The 20835-nt window shown below is 31.0% G+C and overlaps 1 long non-coding RNA gene and 1 pseudogene across 8 annotated transcripts in view; one reads left to right on the top strand and one right to left on the bottom strand.

Annotated features, from left to right (window-relative positions):
* Nucleotides 1-18150, bottom strand: part of LOC142332178 (uncharacterized) — an 85140-nt gene extending 66990 nt beyond the window's left edge. For 7 of the 8 annotated variants that reach the window (XR_012758204.1, XR_012758201.1, XR_012758198.1 and 4 more), the window contains exon 1: nucleotides 17738-18150. This is a non-coding gene — a long non-coding RNA (uncharacterized LOC142332178). The remainder of the gene's footprint in view (nucleotides 1-17737) is intronic. The other variant, XR_012758199.1, reaches the window with a different exon arrangement.
* LOC142332434 (cytochrome c oxidase subunit 1-like) lies at nucleotides 12342-16506 on the top strand (annotated as a pseudogene).
* Nucleotides 18151-20835: the final 2685 nt, after the last annotated feature.

Raw genomic sequence — 20835 nt, 5'->3', positions numbered from 1 at the left:
TCAAATAGAAGATTTTTTGATATGACATACCGTAATTTATTTTCACCTGTCTGATGGCGTGGCTTAGACCCGGTCTAAATTAACCCTCCCATTGCCAAGCTTTTCGACACCTTTATTTTACCAAACAGAGTATTTTGACTACCCCAGTACTACTTTGTGATTTAGTGTAATATTTGTTTTTAGATTCTGTTATTTTCAACGAATAGCTTTATTTAGTTTTGAAATACAGTTTTTCAAATAATTAAAAGTATTAAAAACTGAATGTAGAAGCAAAGTACAATAAATTTTATATCATTCACAAGAGAAATTCAATAATGGACACCTGTAAAATTAAAAATGTATACGTTTTGGCTGTCATTGCAGTAAACTAGTGCTTTGCCTCAAAATAACATTTTTGAACTGTTCTATCAGGTACATTTTTGCATAACATGCGCTTCACAATAACAGTTTCTTCTTTGTATATATTACAAACAAGTTTCTTGCACATTACACAATAGAATTGTGTTTTACTATCTTCATTTCTCTTGCAATCTTGACAGCACTGTGATGGTAACTTGGAACTTTCAGGTTGGATTACTGCTGTCTGAATTTCAGTACCGCATGCTTTCAGTGCATCTTTTACTTCCTTATTAAGACTGTTGATATTTCTAGCTCTTTCCTCCATGTTGCCTTTGCCAAGAACAAATGCCAGCTCAGTCATGAAAAGTTTCCATCGGCTCCGATTATTTTCCTGCCACTCAGGAAATGTTTGTGTGTACAGAATTTATGCATTCAGTGCTGAAATATCTACCATCTCCATTAAAAGTCTTAGTGGCCACCCCCTGGTTCCTCTAACACGGCTGTATTCTCTTGTCATTTTATCTCCATTATCTACGGCACCTTTAGTTTTGTTGCAACAAAGTATTATTTCAGATTTGTATTCACGTCCTTCACCCTTCACTTGCCTCTCATGATGCTGAGTAGAGAGTAAGATTACAGACTTACCCCTTTTTGGAACACGGAAAACTAGTACAAGTAAATTTAAAGTTTTTCTTAACTTTAAGGTAGAAATCTTTTTTATCCCTTACTTAGCACCGGTGAAATCTACCTCCACCTTTCGGCATGCCAAAAGGTTTTTTTTCACTAATGGATCACTTCTGACTAATAATTAGGTATTTTTTATGTTTGTAAACGAATTTTATAATTTTTAAATTCAGGAATTAACATTATTTTTTATTATACCGTTCATTATTTTCAATAATTTTGTTACAAATTCAATAATTTGATAATAAATGTAATCGATTTAACCTAATAGATAAATTTAAAAATAATACATAATATTTTCGAAAAAGAAAAAAGACATTAATGTTTAATTAAAAACAAAAAATTATGTACAGTTAATAAATCAAACAAATCAGGACATAGATAATTTGAATTCTCAATACGTTCAAATTTTTGAACATTCAGTATATTATTATTAACTAACATTATAATAGAACACTAAAATAAATTATGGAAAACGATAAATACTAAATGTCATTTATATATTTTTATTGTGGAAGTTGAATAAATTGCATAGAAATACCTTACACCAAGCAACAGCAGAATATTTTTAAATGGCCAGAATCATAAGACTATTAAAATATTTATTTTTAACAAATGAGAAATTTTGCTAATTTTTTTATGTATCATTACTTTACAATTTATTACTCCAAAATTTAACTGTAGTAATCTTCTTGAATCAGAAGATTCAAGTCTTCTGAGACAGCTAGTATAGTACAATCTCTACTAGAAAAACACCATAACAGGATGCAGGTGAATTGGAGGAAGAAGGAAATAAGAGAGGTTCTTAAGGAAACTGTCTTACACCAGAAGACACCACATTAAGATAAAATTAAACAAGAAAATCAAAAACAAAGACGCCTGCTTCACACTCGCCAGAAAAACATACAACACGAACATTTTTAACACTAGAAAGGGCACAAAGAACAGAACTTATTAAAAAGTACTGGCAGGAACGCAAAGCTCAAACAGTCCCATCAAAGAGACTTTGATAATGGCTGACCAAAATGTTCTTATTATGTGGTCATAAAAAATTATATATATATGTCTCTTCTTTTAATTAAATTTTTCCAAATGCTTCTTTCTTCATCAATTTGTCGCAAAACCTCTTCATTTGTCACTTTATCCACCCATCTGATTTTTAACATTCTCCTATAGCACAACATTTCAAAAGCTTCTAACCTTTTCTTCTCAGATACTCCGATTGTCCAAGTTTCACTTCCATATAAAGCTATGCTCCAAACATATACTTTCAAAAATCTTTTCCTGACATTTAAATTAATTTTTGATGTAAACAAATTATATTTCTGAATAAAGGCTCGTTTAGCTTGTGCTATTCAGCATTTTATATTGCTCCTGCTTTGCCCAACTTTAGTAATTCTACTTCCCAGATAACAAAATTCTTCTACGTCCATAATCTTTACTCTTCCTATTTTTATATTCAGTGGTCCATCTTTGTTATTTCTACTACATTTAATTACTTTTGTTTTGCTCTTGTTATGTTCATGCGCTAGTTCTTGCGTAAAACTTCTTCCAAATCGTTCATTGTTTCTTCTAAATCTTTTTTAATCTCAGCCTTAATTACCATATCATCAAAAAATCGTAGCATCTTTATCTTTTCACCTTGTACTGTTACTCCGGATCTAAATTGTTCTTTAACATCATTAACTGCTAGTTCTATGTAAATATTAAAAAGTAACAGGAATAGGGAACATCCTTGTCGAACTCCCTTTTTTATTACGGCTTCTTTCTTATGTTCTTCAATTATTACTGTTGCTGTTTGGTTCCTATAAATGTTAGCAATTGTTCTTCTATCTCTGTAATTAAAACCTAAATTTTTTAAAATGCTGAACATTTTATTCCAGTCTACGTTATCAAATGCCTTTTCCAAGTCTATAAATGCCACATATGCAGGTTTGTTTTTCTTTAATCTTCCTTCTACTGTTAATCTCAGCCCTAAAATTGCTTCCCTTGTCCCTATACTTTTCCTGAAACCAAACTGGTCTTCTCCTAACACTTCTTCCACTGTCCTTTCAATTGTTATGCACGGAATTGTAGTTAAGATTTTTGATGCATGACTAGTTAAGCTAATTTTACTGTATTCTTCACGTTTATCTGCTCCTGCTTTCTTTGGTATCATAATTATAAAACACATTTTGGAATCTAACGGAAAAGAGATGCGATGTATATAAAGTATATAATATATTATTATTATTATTTACTCATCAGAATACAAGATTTAATTAACTCATTTAAATAAACTTTCTTGGATGCTAAAGTAACATCTTGAAACTTCAAAGCCAAGAGGAAAAAAATGATCTGTCATTAACGGTGAGCCCTATGGTGTAAGCCATACTGGTGGATTGAATGTACAAGGAATCTGTCAATTCATTCAACTACAGCCAACAAGTCTATTTTTTGTGAAGGTAGATACTTTCGATGGCTAAATTCTTGCTTGTGACCATAACGGTGTATAGACATCGACCGCAATTGTAATCGCGCAGCTAAAAGATGAGTTGTTACAGTAAATTAGTCTAGTCATAAAAGGGGAGTCCATCCCTGACTTCGTTTAACTTTATTTTATTTTACCAATTATAAGGCCAAATTTGGTATTTTAAATCGATGCGAGAGTAATCTACATACATTTGACTAAGGGACTAATAGCCCTATCTACGCTATTATCTATTTTATACCTAAATATAAGTTTTAAATATTTAGCTTTAACAGTAAATTGACTGCTAACTAAGATTACAATTAGCAACAGTTCCAAAGACCAGACTGCAGGTCTCTATGCCATCATTAGGTAGCCTAAAGAGGTAGCAGAAGAAAAATTAGTTAAAAAATAAAAATTGATTCATTAAATTTTAATCTCCCTCATCTAGAGTTCAAAACGATTTGTTTGTTTACGTCACTCGTATGAAAGGCAATATTCTGTTCATACATTTTGTAAATTAAGCATAGTAAACGATATTTGCTCATTAAATCACAATAATTTTTTGATTTATTTATAACTGGAAAATAATTGATGTTTTTTTTTTTGTTGCAAAACCCAGAAATACATATATATATATGATCTAATGGCCATAGATCCTCTGGTAATAGAGCACATAACAGTAAACGATCAGAAAATTAAAATAGTAAAACAATTTAAATATCTAGGGGAAATAATAACTTATAATTTAAATGAAAAAGTGACATGGCAAAACAGGACAAATAAAATGATTAAATCCCAAAAATTAACTCGGTCAACATATAACAAAAAATGCCTTTCTGCTAAAACAAAACTTAAACATTATAAAACTGTAGTACAGCCAGAAGTCACCTACGGAAGCGAGACTCTTTTCAAAATCACTCAGAAAAACCGAATTGAAAAAATTCTGAAAATAGAGAGGAGAATTGTCAGAACGTGTATCAATAAAAAACACCAAAAAGAAGGCCGATGGTGGGTTGTGCCAAATGAGGTGGTGTATCGAGAAATAGAGCCTGTTACTGATACTATTCGGAAAAAAAGAATCTCTTTCTTCAGTCATCTCATAAGGACACCGCAAACAAGACTGTCAAGAAATATCATTGAAAAGCTCTGGTTCCAAAAGCTAGAAGTAGGATGGATCAAAGAAATTAGAGAAGATATGAAAGAATTGGGAATTTCCCTGACCGACCTACAGAATAAAACTGGAAAAATTACAAAGCTAAAAGATAAAAGCATTAGATTTAAACAAAAGACAAAATACAACGAAGAGGGTGTTTACGGATGAAGAAAAGAAAGCAAGATCTGAACGGATGAAGAAATACTGGGCAGCTCGAAAGAGTAAAATAAAACACGCTTTTCTCAGAAAAGATCCAACTAAAATTGACTTAAGTGGTCCCATGTTGGCCGTAGAAGCATAATAATAATAATAATAATATATATATGATAAATATCAGTACACAGGATCAAAATACTGTTTAGATTTTTATCTGGAACCGATCAGAATAGATTACATAATTGTAAATTTCTATGTTTGAGTTCATTGTTCAAAGAACTTTTATTCTGTTAATCCACATATCGATTACATTCATTGTAATTTTCCTTATATTATATAAGACTTTTTTAATATTTTATCAAAAATGTATTCATAATCGATCGTTAGAATTGAAGTAATATACTCATTACTTGTAATGAACCACCGTGATACATAATGTGTTTTTTTCACTCCACTCTTTTTATATTCTCCTAAAGAAGGATGTAACAGGTAAAAACCTTTCGATATATTTTATCGATAAGAGATTGTAGATTGTTGTTATTATTATATAATTTTTATTTATTTTTGCAGGGAAAAAGGATTGATATCATCAGATGTGGAAGAAATTTATAAATCATAAAGATTTATTATAATTAAAATTGTAATATTATCGTAATGTATAAGTCGTTTCTACTATGTTATAAGCCTGTAAATCTGATAATGTATCGTAGACATAAACATTGTTAGGCTGTTCTTATCAGTTACAGCGTTCAAGTCCTAGTAAAGCCAGATATTTTTACATGGATTTGAATACTAGATCGTGGATACCGCCGGTGTTCTTTGGTGGTTGGGTTTCAATTAACCACACATCTCAGGAACGGTCGAACTGAGAATGTACAAGACTAACACTTCATTTACACTCATACATATCATCCTCATTCATCCTCTGAAGAATTATCTAAACGGTAGTTACCGGAGGCTAAACAGGAAAAAGAAGAAGAAGAAGAAGAAGAAGGCTGTTCTTATCAAGGTTTTGCCACGGTTTACCTTGATACAAGAGGGCAAATGCCGGAACAGTTCATTTAGTTTTCCGTGGAATTTAATCTTTGATATCTTTATTCTCAGCTAAAATAATAAAAATGAATATTTATTTATAATTTTACATTTTGTAATTTTTTTTTTTCATTACCTGCTTTAATACCGAATTTATGTGAACCCATTAACCACTAAAATTTGAAATTTAGCTCAAATACTTTTTACTTCCTTTACTTCGTACAAGGAAGTAAAACGGATTAATTTTCTATCGGCTAGATGGCGTTCCGCCGTATTACAGCAACCGTGTCCGTGCTGCATTATACATCGGTTTCAAAACAAGCGGAATTGGAAGAGGAGGGCTGATCGCACGGCCACCAAGGAACCTAAATCCCCCCCCATTAGATTTATTTTTGGGAGGGCATGTAAAAATCATTATTCGGAGAAAATCCGCGACATCAACCATCTACAGAAGAGGGTTGTTGCAATGCGACGGTAGTATACATTACACTCGACATCCTGACTAGTACGTGAGAAGAGCCGGATTACAGTCTGGATATTTGCAGAGCAACGAATGGTACATATATCGAAGTACACCAAGAAAAACTGCAGAATCTACCCGTTAAGAGTAGACACTAATGTACAGTAAGTAAGTTATACTAACTTAAATATAATGCCGTTTAAATCGTACTTGAAATCAAACAGTTCTTATATAAACACTCTATGGTTTGCATAATTTTTCCATACGCAACAGACATCCACACGTGGATCTAACTTACGAAGGATATCTCTACAGTAAATATAAAAGTAAAGTTTTAAGCGATTCAACGGAACATTTTGCCGATAGGTTATATATAGTAAATACAATTCGATGCTGATTGTACTAAATCGCCTGAGGTTGTGTTTTTTTTTTAGTATTAATACAATTTTTAACTGATTTTAATTTTTTTTTTTTTTTATTTAATTAAATATTTTGTGACACTCATTGTCATGAATTTATCACGGTTATGTATTTATCATGATTTCCCTTGATCTATCCAGGAAAATCTTGAGCGATTCTTTTACTTTCCCGTCTAAATAACGCTATAATAGAGCTGTAGCTCTAGAAGGAAAAAGTATCGTAATCTGTCCATATGCGATTTTCGCCGGATCTTGACTTTTCGCATCTTTTTCCGTTGTTACAATCTTCATTCGTTTTATTTATTTAATTTTAAATATTTACCGATATTTGATATGAGGAGGATGAAATGGGAGAAACAATACTGAGAACTGAATTTAAGAGAGCATTAAAAGATTTAAATGGCAGAAAGGCTCCTGGAATAGACGGAATACCTGTAGAATTACTGCGCAGTGCAGGTGAGGAAGCGATTGATAGATTATACAAACTGGTGTGTAATATTTATGAAAATGGGGAATTCCCGTCAGACTTCAAAAAAAGTGTTATAGTTATGATACCAAAGAAAGCAGGGGCAGATAAATGTGAAGAATACAGAACAATTAGTTTAACTAGTCATGCATCAAAAATCTTAACTAGAATTTTATACAGAAGAATTGAGAGGAGAGTGGAAGAAGTGTTAGGAGAAGACCGATTTGGTTTCAGGAAAAGTATAGGGACAAGGGAAGCAATTTTAGGCCTCAGATTAATAGTAGAAGGAAGATTAAAGAAAAACAAACCGACATACTTGGCGTTTATAGACCTAGAAAAGGCTTTCGATAACTCAGACTGGAATAAAATGTTCAGCATTTTAAAAAAATTAGGGTTCAAATACAGAGATAGAAGAACAATTGCTAACATGTACAGGAACCAAACAGCAACAATAACAATTGAAGAACATAATAAAGAAGCCCTAATAAGAAAGGGAGTCCGACAAGGATGTTCCCTATCTCCGTTACTTTTTAATCTTTACATGGAACTAGCAGTTAATGATGTTAAAGAACAATTTAGATTCGGAGTAACAGTACAAGGGGTGAAAAGATAAAGATGCTACGATTTGCTGATGATATAGTAATTCTAGCCGAGAGTAAAAAGGATTTAGAAGAAACAATGAACGGCATAGATGAAGTCCTACGCAAGAACTATCGCGTGAAATTAAACAAGAACAAAACAAAAGTAATGAAATGTAGTAGAAATAACAAAGATGGACCGCTGAATGTGAAAATAGGAGGAGAAAAGATTATGGAGGTAGAAGAATTTTGTTATTTGGGAAGTAAAATTACTAAAGATGGACGAAGCAGGAGCGATATAACATGCCGAATAGCACAAGCTAAACGAGCCTTCAGTAAGAAATATAAGTTGTTTACATCAAAAATTAATTTAAATCTCAGGAAAAGATTTTTGAAAGTGTATGTTTGGAGTGTCGCTTTATATGGATGTGAAACTTGGACGATCGGAGTATCTGAGAAGAAAAGATTAGAAGCTTTTGAAATGCGGTGCTATAGGAGAATGTTAAAAATCAGATGGGTGGATAAAGTGACAAATGAAGAGGTATTGCGGCAAATAGATGAAGAAAGAAGCATTTGGAAAAATATAGTTAAAAGAAGAGACAGACTTATAGGCCACATATTAAGGCATCCTGGAATAGTCGCTTTAATATTGGAAGGACAGGTAGAAGGAAAAAATTGTGTAGGCAGGCCACGTTTGGAGTATGTAAAACAAATTGTTGGGGATGTAGGATGTAGAGGGTATACTGAAATGAAACGACTAGCACTAGATAGGGAATCTTGGAGAGCTGCATCAAACCAGTCAAATGACTGAAGACAAAAAAAAAAAAAAAAATTTGATATCAAATTTCTATGCGCGCGCGCGTGCGATTGTTTCAATGTGTACTTTTATATTAATAATAAAGTCACCTGATTTGAGGTTTGTCCGAAATGGAACGTTAAATAAACGGTAACTATCAGTTATATTTTATTTATCGTAAATACAGGGTGATTTAGGAGGAAAGGGAAATAATTTGGTAACCGTTTCTAGATTTTGAGATAAAGGAAAAAGTTCACTTACTAACATATGTCCGAAAACGCTTCTTTGTAAAGTTACGGCTAGCATAGATTTCGCTCGGATTCAGTTCCCCGGTGAAATAAGTCACACTGAAATTTTAAGGCGTTATATAAGGGGTAAACATTTTCTTTAATTGTTTTTTGATCTGAAAAATAGAATAATAAAAAACGCAGAACTATCATCCCTTATTTTCACGATATCCAGCGTAGAACAGAAAAGTTCAGTAACGAAAATCACGTTTTTTTAGGTTTGAAGTAGAATAACTTTGTTAAACAAACTTGTAGAGAGTTTAATTCTGAAAAAAATCGTTGTAATATACTCTATGGAAAAAAAACTGTAAGGATTTATAAAAGTAAAAACAACCGTTTTCTTTTTTTATTTAGTAAAATATGTTTAACATTTGAAAAATTAAAATAATAGTTTTAATTTACTTTAAAACAAAAATACTCACTGTGGTTTATATTTTTTTTAAATTTAAAATATATGTTTGAAAATTCCACCGTTGACATCGATGCACTTTTCAACTAGTTTCCTTGCGTTCCTAGGTAACAGCCTACCGTATACAAAGGGGTTATAACGAGATTTTTACTTGTTATATACGTAATCAAGTTCAATATATAGCAAATACGACCCACACGCGCGCGCACATATAATTTTATTATTAAGTGTTACTATATTTTTTAAATATCAAATAAGAAATTAAAAAAAAAAAAAAAATTGCATTAATCTTTTTTAGATGTAACATGATTTCCATGCTATTAGAGAGGTAGCTACTTTACCTGCTAGACTAAAAGTTCCAGATTCGATACCCGGTTACATCTAGGAAATTTATAATAGCGCAGTTATTTTATATTTATTACATTTTATTTAAAATAACAAATTTCCTTCAATTTTAATACGTATATTAAAACTATTCGAATAAAGTTTATCCGTTTTTTTAAAATAATTTATTCAAAAATTTTAATATTACGTAACAGATCAGATTTTTCTAGTTTTATTTCCATACGACCTCGTAATAACCTGCACACTTATTTTACCGACCGGAGATGAGATGAAATGAAATTAATGAGATATTTAAAAAAGCCAAATTATTACCCAGAATCAAACCCGAGACCGGCAGATTTAGAAGCCGACGTACTAACAACTATATGATCGATGTTACTTTATAAATAACAGTTAGTCATAAAAAGTATAAATCCAAACGTATATTAACAGTTGCGAAGTCTTATGGTTTAAAGAAAAAATTAACAAGATGTAGACATCTTGTCAATGTGCCTATTTTTACAGATTATTACGCACTTACTAGTCTCACAACAGTCTTAGTTTTTAATATGATAGAATTTTATAAACTTATTTATAAAATAAAATTGCGTTTAAGAATAAAACAGTTACTCAAAACGTTTAATTAACTCGGATTATATTTAAGTTTATAATAATAAAAATAACAAGCAGCGTGAAAGGCACGAGTTAGTAGCGAAGAAGTTCCTCAGAGGGCGCGAGAATTGTCTAACCGCGCGCGCACGTGTGAGTGAGTGAGGGGAAGTGAAACAGTGTGTGTGTGAATGAGTGAGAAAAATCGAGTGAGGGGGAGTGTTGCGCGCGCGTGCGCGGGTGTGTGTTGGTGTTGATAGAAAAAGAGAAATCATTTAATTTGTTACCGAAGAAGAAGTATTGTAGGAATAATTTATTTATAAGACCTAACTTCTCAAGAAGACTGAAAAATGTCCAACCTCCGGCATATTTATTCCTTATTATATAATTCTCTTAAATATTATAAGAAAACAATTAAAGATATAAATATACCAAATCAAACTTAATTCTAATTTTTATTATATTTTTTATGTACTATCCACTGATTCTATGAATAAAATTATTTCATAAAGTAACAAAAATTATTTTTCACTTTGAAGGGAAAGTAATCCCATCTAAATTTTTTTAAACGTTCATCACCGCATCGAATTTGTAATGTTAATATTATTACAACTTTTAATTGAGAAAATATCTTATAATAAATTATGGAAAATATTAAAAAAATAATAATTTTATAAAATGTAATCTTTCTCTCTCTCTCTCTCTCTCTCTCTCTCTCTCTATATATATATATATATATATATATATATACAGAATAATTCAGGAGGAAAAGTACATAATTTGGAAACTGATTCTAGAGCTTAATATAGGGGAAAAAGTTAATACAAACACATGTCCGAAAAGGCTTTGTTATTAATTTACGTCTACCGAATTGCTAATGAGAGTGAGGAATGAAGTCGTTTTCCGTTACACACTTCATTTAGCTAAATAGTACACGTTTTTGCCTAACAATGTACTAACTTACTGAAATGTAAATGGTGTTCAGTAGTACAAATGATATTTTCATTTCTTTCACAACAGGTAAGGTTATATATACCCAGCACCATTACTATCAGAGAGAGATAGAAGTTCTTATTAGTGCCATCTATGCCACAGACGGTTATAATTTATCACAATCATAAGAAAAAATTCAACTAATTAATGTCCTCTTTCTTCAGGAAACGATGGATAATGATAAACATTACGGATAATGAAATAAGTTTAATTAATTTTTATCAGATTAATGGCTATGACTCCTATCACTGTGTCCGGAATATTAGGTCCGGTGGTGGTATTTTAATTCTTTGTCGTAGCACACCCAGTGCTGAAAGAATAATGTTGGATTTGACTCTCAAGTTGTGAACTAATATGCATTCAGGTTTCAGTGAAATTGGGCGTTAAGACCGATGATTTTACGATAATATGCTTTTACAGACCGCCAGATTTAAATGTTCATGAATTTTTACATGATCTTGAAAATATTCTTCATAATTGTAATAATAATAATGCGGTCTTAATCGGAGATATGAACATTGATCTTACTAAGGAAAATACTGTAGTTAGTTACTATCAAACCTTATTACATACAACGGGATTCATGTGTTGCATATCTGATATAACGAGGGAGGAAATAAGAGATGGGGTAATTGTTAGATCTTGTATAGATCACATTTTTATTAGAGGCTTTCCTGATTACGTTTTTTCTGGAGTAATTGAAACTAAAATTTCTGATCACTATGTGACAATAGCAGATCTGTTGTACAAGAATTCATCCCGACGATCGATGGATGACAGTCTTGGTTCATTTTACTTAGATAATGCCTTAATTAGATATAAGTTAGATAGCATAAATTATGACACCTTAGGTAATAAGATGGATAATAATCCATCTGCATATGAGAAATTCGTTGATATAATTAATTCTGTGTATAACAGTTCTTTAGTTCGCAGAAATACTGACAGGATTAAAATTCAAAATAGAAAAAAACCGTGGATGACATTCTAAATAAAATAGAGACAAACTGTTCAAAAAATGGAAAAAAGCACCAGCTAACCTGGAAATTCGAAAAGATTACATATTATATAGAAATAAAATTAATATTGAAATACAAAAAGCGAAGGAGAAGTATTTTAATGATAAATTTAAAAATTTTCAAAAGAATGATATTAAGGGTAACTGGAAACTACTTAACTCTTTGATGGGGTTACACTCTAAGCGTAACTTAGACGATACTATAATTAAATATGTAAGCGGTACATCTAATAACGCGGGTAAGGTCGCTGCAGACATTATAGGTAAACACTTTGTAACTTCAGTAGATGATATTAAACATAATTGTATACATAAGTTCTTGAAATTCACGGGTGGCAATTGCATGCAGCTTGTGTCTTTTCATTTACCTTTAAGTTATCCTAAACAAATAGAAAATATAATTTCATCTATGAATGATAAAAAATCGCCAGGTGTAGATGGCATACGGATCAAAGATTTGAAATATGTGGTTAATAAAGTCAGCCCTTTAATTTCAATTATAGTAAACAATATAATTAAATCAAGGAGGGTTCCTGATCTACTGAAGATATCTATTGTTAGAGCTATCTATAAAGCTGGTTCTTTTAAAGATTTAAATAATTATCGGCCAATTTCTATACTGTCATGTATCGAAAAAGTTTTTGAACGGTATGTCTCTATGCATGTTACTAAATACCTTGATGATAACAAATTAATCAATGAAACTCAATACGGTTTCAGAAAGGGGATTGGGACTAACGATGCTATAAATGATTTATCTGATTTTGTCAATATTAACTTAAATAAATGTAACCGTGTAATCTTACTTTTTTTAGATTTTCGTAAAGCTTTTGATACGTTAGACCATCATAAACTTCTAGATGCCCTAAATAAGCTAGGGTTTAATGGCCCTTTTAATAATATGCTACAAAACTATTTATGTAACAGAAAACTTATTGTTAAAATTAAAGATAAATATAGTGATAGATACGAAACGGATAGTGGCGTGCCTCAAGGGTCTATCTTGGGCCCAACACTTTTTAATCTGTACGTTAATGATATGTCTAGCGCGATCTCTAATTCATGTCTGTTGCAATACGCTGATGATAGTGTTTTAGCATTTGGACATAAGCGATTGGAAGAAGCAGAGTTTTTAATAATCTATTAAAGTGGCTTCATGACAAAGGCCTAATTATTAACGCTAAAAAAACTGCTGTTTTACATGCAAGATCTCCTTATCTTCAATCCCAAAGACCGATAAAAATTATTTGTCATACATGTGACTGTATAAAAAATTACCACATAAATTGTAATTGTGAACATCTCCAGAATGCTGACAAATACAAATATTTGGGTGTACATTTTGACTCTTTTTTTTAGATGGGATCACCATATAAAACATATATGTAAAAATTTAAGAGCGGTTGCTATGAAATTCCACCACATCTCACCTCTATTACCAATTCACTGTAAACGCTTACTCTATTCATCCTTGTTTGAATCTGTTATTCGATACGGCTTGACAGCATGGGGATCATCTGCAGACTATCTCATAAATAAAATAAATTTAATACAAAATAGGGTCCAGAATTAAACTGAAACTAAAGAAATCAAAATTCTTAATGCATCACACATCCTTTTACAAAAAGATAAGCTAAATTAAGCTTATGGGTTCATACCCCATCGATGAATAAATTCTCTTTTTAATTAAAATAAATTTATCAAAAATATTATTTATCACAACAATAACCGTAAGAATTATTATAACAATATCCTCAAACAGAATAATATTCTCATGAATATCTATAGAAATCAATTTAATTTCTTTTCTACCCCTTTTAAAAAAAAATAAATAAAATAAATGAACAATCTATAAAATATTTAATTATTCAAAGAATATCATCATCAATTATAATAACCTCAATAATTATTAATGCTATCATTAACTGCCCCATTAATGAAAGAATTTTAATAATAATGAGAATTTTAATAAAAATAGGTATAATCCCATTCCACCTATGAGTACCAAGAATCATACAAATAATAAGATGAGAGATATGCATAATAATGATAACTATACAAAAAATCATTCCTACAATTATTGCAACCCAAATAACCAGAATTAAATTAATAATAACATCAATAATTATATCGATAATCATAGCACCAATCTCAGGAAGAAAACAAACATCACTAAAAAAATTAATAGCATATTCATCAATTTCAAATTCACCAGTAATAATCTTTTCATTAATAATTTCAAAACAACAATTTACTCTTCTATTAATTATGTATACCACAATCAACTTAACCATGATAAACACATTCAAGAAAAATAACATCAATTTTATAAACCAAATTAATACTCAAACAAACTTAACAAAAACATCCCTAATAATTTCATCATTATCAATAAGAGGTATACCTCCAACTACAGGATTTTTAATAAAATGAATAATTATAAAATCAACAATTTGTATAGCACCAATAATTCCACTAATTATATTAATTTCATAAATTATGTCAACATTCATATACTTAAATATAATAATCCCTACAATAACCAAATCAAATAAATAAAAAATAAAAAAAATAATAAAAAAAGAATCAATTATACCAATTATATTAAATTTAATAGGAATTCCAATAATAATAATTTTTAAATTAAACTAAAAAGAAGGATTTAAGTTAAAAAAAACTATTAACCTTCAAAGTTAAAATTATTATTATAAATAAGCCTTAGCAAGTAACGCACCTCTATATTTGCAATATAGAATCATAATTGAATAAAAGACAAATAATGAGAGGTTTAAAACCTTAAATAAATTTACAATCTATCACCTAAATCAGCCATCCCATTCTCAATGAATAAATGAATATTTTCAACAAATCACAAAGATATCGGAACTCTCTACTTTATTTTTGGGCTCTGAGCTAGATTACTTGGAACAATAAGAAGAATAATTATTCGATTAGAATTAATACAACCAGGATCAATAATTAAAAATGATCAAATTTATAATACCATCGTAACATCACACGCATTCATTATAATTTTCTTTATGGTAATACCAATCATAATTGGAGGATTTGGAAACTGACTAGTCTCTATAATAATTGGTGCACCAGACATGGCATTTCCACGAATAAATAACATAAGATGATTTTGATTATTACCACCATCAATTACACTTTTAATTGCAAGATCAATTGTGGGCTCAGGATCAGGAACAGGATGAACTGTTTACCCTCCTCTCTCAGCCCAAATCGCACATTCAGGACCTTCAGTAGACTTAACTATTTTTTCTCTTCACATCGCAGGATTAAGATCAATTATAGGAGCGATTAATTTTATTTCAACAACAATAAATATACGACCAAAAGGAATAACTATAGAAAAAATACCCCTTTTCTGTTGATCAGTCCTAATTACAGCAGTTCTACTACTAGTATCATTACCAGTACTAGCTGGAGCAATCACAATACTACTAACAGACCGAAACACTTATTCTGATTCTTTGGACATCCAGAAGTATATATTTTAATCCTTCCAGGATTCGGATTAATCTCCCACATTATTACTAACAAAAGAGGAAAAATAATAACATTCGGCCATCTAGGAATAATTTATGCGATATTAGCAATTGGTATTTTAGGATTTATTGTATGAGCACACCACATATTTACTGTAGGTATAGATATTGACACACAAGCATACTTCACCTCTGCAACCATAATTATTGCAGTACCAACAGGAATTAAAATCTTCAGATGAATGGCCACAATACAAGGAATAACAAAAAAAATCACCCCAAATGATTTGATCTATAGGATTTGTATTTCTATTCACTATTGGAGGATTAACAGGAGTAATTCTAGCTAACTCTTCAATTGACGTAATTTTACACGATACATACTATGTTGTAGCCCACTTTCATTACCTACTATCAATAGGAGCAGTATTCGCCATTATAGCAAGAATCATCCACTGATTCCCACTAATAACAGGTATAAGAATAAATAAAAAATGATTAAAAATTGAATTTTCAACCATATTTTTAGGAGTAAACGTAACATTCTTCCCACAACACTTTTTAGGTTTAGCAGGAATGCCACGACGATACTCTGCTTATCCAGATAACTACATGACATGAAACATAATTTCATCCATAGGATCATTAATTTCAATAATCAGAATTATAATATTCATATTTATTATATGAGAAGCTATAGCATTTAAACGAATTACAATTTTCAAAAACAATAAATCATCCTCAATTGAATGATTTTCAATTACACCACCCCCCGAACACTCATTTAATGAATTACCACTAGTATCTAAGCCATTCTAAGAGTGGCAGAAAATTGCCATGAACTTAAAATTCATTAATAAATTAAAAAGTAATTTCCTTAGAAATATCATCATGAATAAAATTTAACATAATAAATAGAGCCAGAATTAAACCGAATAATTGATTGCTCTTTATGATTCTGATAACAATTATGACACTAATTTAAATAATCTTACAAGGTTTCTGTCAGTTAGAGGTCTATTTAAATTATTAATTATTTTTAACAACTTTTACAACAGTGAATACACGGTAAATGTAGAAAGTGGATACAATTTGAGAGCAATGAGCTTTATCACAGATAGATATAATAATACCTACGGTAAACGATTAAAGAAGTACATTGTTCCTGCATTACTTAATTCTTTACCGAATCACATCAATACTGTAAAAATGAAAAAAAAGGATTTAAAAAAACTTCTCATTGAGTGGGCATTAATTATAACGTAATAGGTACTAACAGGATTCATGTTGGATTTATACTGGCAGTCCAGACAATTATAGTTATTATTTTAATGTTGATAATTATTGTAAATCAATAAATAATGTATTGTTGAATGGTTAAAGCTTAGTTATTTATTTTCTTTATGTAATTGTTGCAACAAGATATTAATTGTGTAATTCGTTGTTGTAATTAAGTATAGTTTTGTTTCTTGAATATAATTTTAGTTACTAAATCTAATACATTACAAATATTAAAGAAATAATTTGTTCATTAGTTTTTAAATATATAGTCCAATTTTGTAAAATTAATTTTTATAATTGTACTACTATTATAAGTATTATAAAACTAATAATATCTTTAGTTGTTACATAAAATTGGTTATTACATTATAATGTAATAATAACTCTTTAGTATATCTGTCGATATATCTGACGGATGACCATGTAAGTTTTAACTTTACCATGTAAGTTTATTGTAAATAAAATAAATAAATAAAACCTAAAATATACCAAGCATGTAACTTGTTTCATTTTTGTTCGTTTACTTTCACGATTCAATTTGGCTAACAATAGAAATAGTAAATAATATTACAAACGTTTGTATATGATATAAAAAAATAGAAGAATAATAATTTATTTTGTAAAAATAAGCGGGTGAAAATCGTATTCTAACCAAAAAATTGTTTTCATTACTTGGTAAGTACGGTTAAATCACTCAAACAAAAATAATAACACGAATTATGACTAGAAACAGTTATATTAAAATAATATTAATGTAAAAAAGACTTACCTCAATCAATAATGAGAATCATGAATCTAAATTAAAAAAGTATAAGACATAATATTAATTAAACAGAGTAGCCGTTAGCAGGAAGACCTAAATAGAACAGCGTACGCCGCGCCATCTTTTTTTCTTTCAACCCGAGACCACTGCTGGATTAAGTTAAATTCGTTGTTTTCACACACGTAATTTCTCTGTCCTATCTCAGCAACGCGACCGTTCAAATAAACAACCGATCTCTTGTACAGTCACAGCAAAATAAATTATGAAAACAATCGCGCCCTCTAAAATTATTTCCAATACTGTTTCACCTCTCATAATATTTTATACAGTATTAAAAATTCGTTATTTGTTTAAAAGATTGTGCTTACACAATGCGTGTACGGGACGGCAACAGTGCGTCTTCTAACCTTGAGAACAGAATGTTGTGTTTGTATAGAGGGGTGTGGTAGAGGTACCTCGCATAGTAATGGAGTATTTATTCACTAATATTAAAAGAACCGGTTATAACCGGTTCTTTTTTTTATTAATTTACTTTACTCGTATTGACAACAAAGTATTCGCTTTTTTTCTGGCCTCCAGGATCATCCTTAGGTATTGCTTCCGAGGATGAGATGAAATGATACTTTTGTAGCGCGTAAAAATACCATCCCTGACCGGGATTCGAACCCGGGACCTCCGGATAAAAGGCCGATTGTCGGCACACTACCAGTCGTGCCGACAAACGTCTCATACTAGTCACGCATTTTTTTTATATTCTTTTTTTTTCATTTTTTGATGTTATGAATTGTGATAATAACGTAAGATAATGCCAAACAGTCGGAAATCGAACCCAGAACCTTTTATCCGACAGAGCTATCCTCTCACGACTATTATTTTCATACTGTTTACTATAGAAAAATTAATACTACCCTATCATTTATCGATCCGTTTATTTTATATATTATAATTTTTGTTTTTGTCTTCAGTCATTTGACTGGTTTGATGCAGCTCTCCAAGCTTCCCTATTTAGTGCTAGTCGTTTCATTTCAGTATACCCTCTACATCCTACATCCCTAACAATTTGTTTTACATATTCCAAACGTGGCCTGCCTACACAATTTTTCCCTTCTACCTGTCCTTCCAAAATTAAAGCGACTATTCCAGGGTGCCTTAGTATGTGGCCTATAAGTCTGTCTCTTCTTTTAACTATATTTTTCCAAATGCTTCTTTCTTCATCTATTTGCCGCAATACCTCCTCATTTGTCACTTTATCCACCCATCTGATTTTTAACATTCTCCTATAGCACCACATTTCAAAAGCTTCTAACCTTTTCTTCTCAGATACTCCGATTGTCCAAGTTTCACTTCCATATAAAGCGACACTCCAAACATACACTTTCAAAAATCTTTTCCTGACATTTAAATTAATTTTTGATGTAAACAACTTATATTTCTTACTGAAGGCTCGTTTAGCTTGTGCTATTCGGCATTTTATATCGCTCGTGCTTCGTCCATCTTTAGTAATTCTACTTCCCAAATAACAAAATTCTTCTACCTCCATAATCTTTTCTCCTCCTATTTTCACATTCAGTGGTCCATCTTTGTTATTTCTACTACATTTCATTACTTTTGTTTCGTTCTTGTTTATTTTCATGCGATAGTTCTTGCGTAGGACTTCATCTATGCCGTTCATTGTTTCTTCTAAATCCTTTTTATTCTCGGCTAGAATTACTATATCATCAGCAAATCGTAGCATCTTTATCTTTTCACCTTGTACTGTTACTCCGAATCTAAATTGTTCTTTAACATCATTAACTGCTAGTTCCATGTAAAGATTAAAAAGTAACGGAGATAGAGAACATCCTTGTCGGACTCCCTTTCTTATTATGGCTTCTTTCTTATGTTCTTCAATTGCTACTGTTGCTGTTTGGTACCTGTACATGTTAGCAATTGTTCTTCTATCTCTGTATTTGAACCCTAATTTTTTTAAAATGCTGAACATTTTATTCCAGTCTACGTTATCGAATGCCTTTTCTAGGTCTATAAACGCCAAGTATGTCGGTTTGTTTTTCTTTAATCTTCCTTCTACTATTAATCTGAGGCCTAAAATTGCTTCCCTTGTCCCTATACTTTTCCTGAAACCAAATTGGTCTTCTCCTAACACTTCCTCCACTCTCCTCTCAATTCTTCTGTATAGAATTCTAGTTAAGATTTTTGATGCATGACTAGTTAAACTAATTGTTCTGTATTCTTCACATTTATCTGCCCCTGATTTCTTTGGTATCATTACTATAACACTTTTTTTGAAGTCTGACGGAAATTCCCCTTTTTCATAAATATTACACACCAGTTTGTATAATCTATCAATCGCCTCCTCCCCTGCACTGCGCAGTAATTCTACAGGTATTCCGTCTATTCCAGGAGCCTTTCTGCCATTTAAATCTTTTAATGCTCTCTTAAATTCAGATCTCAGTATTGTTTCTCCCATTTCATCCTCCTCAACTTCCTCTTCTTCCTCTATAAAACCATTTTCTAATTCATTTCCTCCGTATAACTCTTCAATATATTCCACCCATCTATCGACTTTACCTTTCGTATTATATATAGGTGTACCATCTTTGTTTAACACATTATTAGATTTTAATTTATGTACCCCAAAATTTTCCTTAACTTTCCTGTATGCTCCGTCTATTTTACCAATGTTCATTTCTCTTTCCACTTCTGAACACTTTTCTTTAATCCACTCTTCTTTCGCCAGTTTGCACTTCCTGTTTATAGCATTTCTTAATTGCCGATAGTTCCTTTTACTTTCTTCATCACTAGCATTCTTATATTTTCTACGTTCATCCATCAGCTGCAATATATCGTCTGAAACCCAAGGTTTTCTACCAGTTCTCTTTATTCCGCCTAAGTTTGCTTCTGCTGATTTAAGAATTTCCTTTTTAACATTCTCCCATTCTTCTTCTACGTTTTCTATCTTATCTTTTTTACTCAGACCTCTTGCGATGTCCTCCTCAAAAATCTTCTTTACCTCCTCTTCCTCAAGCTTCTCTAAATTCCACCGATTCATCTGACACCTTTTCTTCAGGTTTTTAAACCCCAATCTACATTTCATTATCACCAAA

This window comes from Lycorma delicatula, chromosome 11 (assembly GCF_047948215.1).
Source record: "Lycorma delicatula isolate Av1 chromosome 11, ASM4794821v1, whole genome shotgun sequence".
Taxonomy (NCBI): domain Eukaryota; kingdom Metazoa; phylum Arthropoda; class Insecta; order Hemiptera; family Fulgoridae; genus Lycorma; species Lycorma delicatula.
The sequence above is the reverse complement of the archived record's forward strand: the minus strand, read 5'-3'. Positions and strand labels throughout refer to the sequence as shown.